Source organism: Lycorma delicatula, chromosome 10 (genome assembly GCF_047948215.1).
Source record: "Lycorma delicatula isolate Av1 chromosome 10, ASM4794821v1, whole genome shotgun sequence".
NCBI classification, from domain to species: domain Eukaryota; kingdom Metazoa; phylum Arthropoda; class Insecta; order Hemiptera; family Fulgoridae; genus Lycorma; species Lycorma delicatula.
The window spans coordinates 60,192,214-60,196,960 of record NC_134464.1 but is presented as its reverse complement, the minus strand read 5'-3'; positions in this window follow the sequence as shown (position 1 = coordinate 60,196,960).

Genomic DNA, 4,747 nt, shown 5'->3' with positions numbered 1-4,747 from the left:
ATGTTCGACGGGAAAATTATCGAAAGATAGACTAACAGTACTACAAATATGACCGGAACTGACAAAAAAAAATTTGGTTATATGGAAAAGTGCTAAACCCCGATGTTTTAAAATTTTGAAATCGGCTGTTATGTACGAAAGTAACAAGAAATCTTGGATGACAAGTGATATCTTTACGTCTTGGTTACGAAAGTGGGATCGTGAATTAAAGATTGAAAATGACAAAATACAGCTGCTCATTGACAAATGTCCGGCTCATCCACACGTTGAAAATCTTTCGTGTATAAAGTTAGTGTTCTTACAGCCGAAAACAACAGCAGTCTTACAGCCCTTAGATCAAGTCGGTAACAATCCACTACAAAAAACACCTAATTGTACAAATTATGCAGGATTTAAATTAAAAAAAAGGAAACGCAAAACGATCATGGAATGAGGTTTCTCAGCTGACTGAGAAAGAATTGCTTTCGACATGCAGGATTTTTACCACAGGCTGGCGAAGTTACTGACGTCGCATGCGAAGAAGAATCTTTAGCAGAATGGGGGCAATAATCTGCAAAATCTGTCGTTATCAAATGCATTGTTTGCATTATCAAGAGGTTGACAAAGATTTAGAAACGCATGAAACTGTTACAGATGATGGTGATGTAGTGGCTTCAGTACTAGCAGAAATAGACGGGGAAGTAGGTAATGACAACGAAGGTAACGGTGAAGACATCAACATGTCAAATCTTTTAGAAGTTTTAGCGGCAATGAAAACCGTTTACCGGATTCTCAGTTTTACATAAATTGCTAATGGAGAAACAAAGAGTGTTTGTTTTGATTTAGAGAAGAACCTTCAAAAACTGTATTACAACATAAAATGTTCGAAACAAAGAAAAATAACCTTACTTTTTCTGCAAAAAGTAAGGTTATTTTTACCGTTTTTATCTATCTTCTTTTACTCTACGTATTTGTTTGTATTATTGTATATTTTTTCTTTTTTTTATATTATTTTATTATGGAAATAAATGGTTATTATTTTACTGTATTACAGTATCCGTGTAGATAGTTTATTAAGGTAGTACCACTAAGCTACCTAGACATCGGTTATTGTTTCTATCGGTTATTATGACCTAAAATCGTCGATCCCTTTGAGGTCACTATAAACGATATTTACTGTATTTTCTATAAATTTTTCATTAATGCAGTTAAAATTATTGGTTTTAATTATTAAATATGATACGGTATCTGAACGATCGGAAGAGTATGTAAATGAATTTTTTAACAACAATATTCAATCTGCGACTGTATATCTGCCGGAAAACTGTACTTTTCATGCTGCTAAAGATCGAATGGAAAATTTAGATAAGAAAATTCAGGTATTTGCTGAAATGGATAAAAAGTGACTGTAAAAAATATACTGAAGAAAATTTCTCCCGCAGTTCATGTTTTTATTACTTCCTTGTATGAAGTAAAGGAAGTATTGTGATCGCAAAACATTTCGGTTTTCATATGACAACGGAAATATCTTTTTTGACTTGTTTCGGCGTGACGTATGTACGTATGTTTCTCGCATAACTCAAAAACAATTAGCCGTAGGATGTCGAAATTTTGGATTTAGCACTGTTGCAACATCGAGTTGTGCAGCTCCCTTTTTCATTGCAATCAAAATAAAAATTTTAATTAATAAAATATTTGGATCTTAAAGGGAAGGCTCATCGGTTCGAATCAGACTTCATTTTGTGGTTGTTTTTCTTTTAACTTTTTTTGTAATTTTTATTTTTTTAAATTTAAATATATTGATTTAATAACTATTATTAACCCGTGATTGTAAAAATAACTTTTACAGTAAATAATAATTCACTAATAAAAAAAAAAAAATAAAAAATAAAAATATAAGTCTAATAAAATTAGAAGTAAAGTAAAATAAAAGTAATAAATTTGGTGAAACATCTAATTATGTAATATTAATAGAAAATTATTATTTAGAATCGTATTATTTGTGGATATTCTTAGCAAATTCTTATAAGAATTGTATATTTAGTTTTAAAAACATCATTTTATTTAATTATTTGACAAAAAAAAAAAACTTTTTTGAATTGTATTCAATTTAAAGTGATTATTGAAAATTTATCTTTCACTTGTGCAAAATTCTTTGAAATTTCTTGTTGAAAATTCTTTTTCACAAGTGAAAAAGATACGCAAGATTTCTGGTGTGAATTTCTTCAGATTTCTGGTGTATCGTATAAATAAAAGTTCATAATATAGTTAAACTATTCCGTTTAGTGAACTCCTGTATACTGGTTACAAATGTTAATTTTGACCTTACGGTGTAAAATAATCAGTTTTTATTATTGGATTATTTGGTAAACAATTTATTTAAAAGAATAATCAAGGGACTTTCACTCTAACCGAATATTTCAGGTAAGATTGTTAAATTAATAATTGTATAAATATTTGATGTTAAAAAAAAACCAATATTTCAGCAATTGTGTAACTGTCCACTTTTATTAAAGAATTGGAGGATCGTATCTCACTTTCAAATGAAATAAATTTAAATGAAGTGCAACAAAAAAGTGTATATATAATTTAATAGACGTACAAGGAAGTTATGTGGTGTCCAGATCAATTTTTATTTAATTAATAATGTACTACAAAATTTTGTATTGTTCACGATTACTTTCTTCGCGAATGACAAGATAAGTGTGACATCGATATCCGAGGATTTTTTAAAAAGGACTAGAAATTCTACGTCAGTAGTTCAGTTCAAAAATTATTTCCTACTTGGATTGTAATATCCAGTTTGTATAATACCTTTGCGATGTACTTCTCTCTTGCCATTAACTTCGCTTAATTTCCTCGGTTAGAATGTCCATTATTCATAATGGTGGTATTTCTGTTGCCTATAACGTGAAATTTCCAAGATTTTTTTGTTTGAAGACAAATTCTTTAGGAATGATCGAGTTGCTATCTTTTAGATTTAAATTATACCTTACGGTTTTTCTCTGAAGCGAATAAAATGGTTTCCGTTATTAAATAATTAATGTACCTACATATAAATTCCAGTTTGAAGTATATGTCACCTCTTGGGCTCATTTAAAAAATCATAACTAATTTTCATGATTCGAACGCGAGCTGGCATGTTTGGACCTTATAAATATGAATCATTTATATTTAGTAATTTAAACACTTTTACTTATGAATATGTTTGTATTTATGAATGTGCAACCTTTTCTATAAAGGTTAATTACGTTTTCTTAGAAAAAATAACAATATCTCCTCTATGAAACCAAACAGCACAACTGTTTTCGTATAATTCAATACAGTACTTCTGCTTATAAGAAAGGGCATTATTACGCTTCCGTTTCTATTTTTAATAAATATCCAAACCATTTAAAAAAGTCTTCCCGTTAGTTTGTTTAAATTAATGGTAATTATTAATTATAATTAATAATTATAAAATATATTCTTTTACGTAAACAATATTATTTATCGATGAGTTTTAAAACATTAATTTAAAAAAAATAATAATTGAATATATTGCATCTTTCTTTAACGTTTAAAAGTAATATGTTCTAGAATAGTTTTCATTAACACCTCCTAAATTGTAATTATATTCCAGGTATTTTATTCGGTATTTGACATATATAATAAATCTTTTTATCATGTACTTAATACACTTCTACTTTTTTTATTTTATAATTATCTAAGTATTTTGTGACGATTCTTTGATCAAGAATGTCTACGATTTCCCTTGATCATCTCCAGGCAAATATCGGGCAATACCCTTTTTTATCTGTCCGGTAACCGGGTCGTCGAAAGTTCAAGCGTTGAAGTTCTAGTAAAGTCAGTTATTTTTATACGGATTTGAATACTATATCGCGGATACCGGTGTTCTTTGGCGGTTGGGTTTCAATTAATCACACATCTCAGAAATGGTCGAACTGAGACTGTACAAAACTACACTTCATTTACACTTATACATATCATCATCATTCATCTTCTAAAGTATTATCTGAATGGTAATTCCCGGAGGTTAAACGGGAAAAAGAAAAGTACACTAAAAAATAAAATGTTCAAAAAACAAATTATTCTATCCCATGATTTTCTTTTAATGTCTGATCTATATTTGAGCCGTGAAATTGATTATGTTGTATTCCTTGTATGGTGCCTATATACCCGCTATTGAAGTCTTGTTTTTGCCATTTAAAAGTTTATAATAGGGAGCAACGTTGTAAATAAGCGGTCTAAAATACTTCTCTTCATTACGTCACACAATAAAATTTATTAATACGTTAATGATGAGACTTAAATATAGTTGGAATATAATATTATACAGATTCTATCGATAACGAAAGGTTTTTGTTGTATTTTATTATTAAGAATTTAATTATGTAATAAAATTCAAATAAAATATACTTGTGTTTTATGATCATTTTTGTTCATTCGTATTCGTTTGTATATCGTACAAAATTTAAATTGAATTGTTTAATTAAAATTATTTGTATATCTAATATATTGTCAGCAGTTCTAAAATTATATCTAATGTTCTTTGTTAAATCGATTCTTTTGGCCGACATTGAATAATAGTGTTGTGTATATATATAAATAAAAGTTTGTTTCTTTTTAGTGGGATACAAAGTAAAGAATAAGATAGAGAGAGAGAGCGCGAATAAGAGAGAAAAGTGGGAGAGGAAATGACGTATAAACCTATGGCGGGGATAGATGTGATGTATGTATCAAACATATGGAGATAAGATTACTGCAC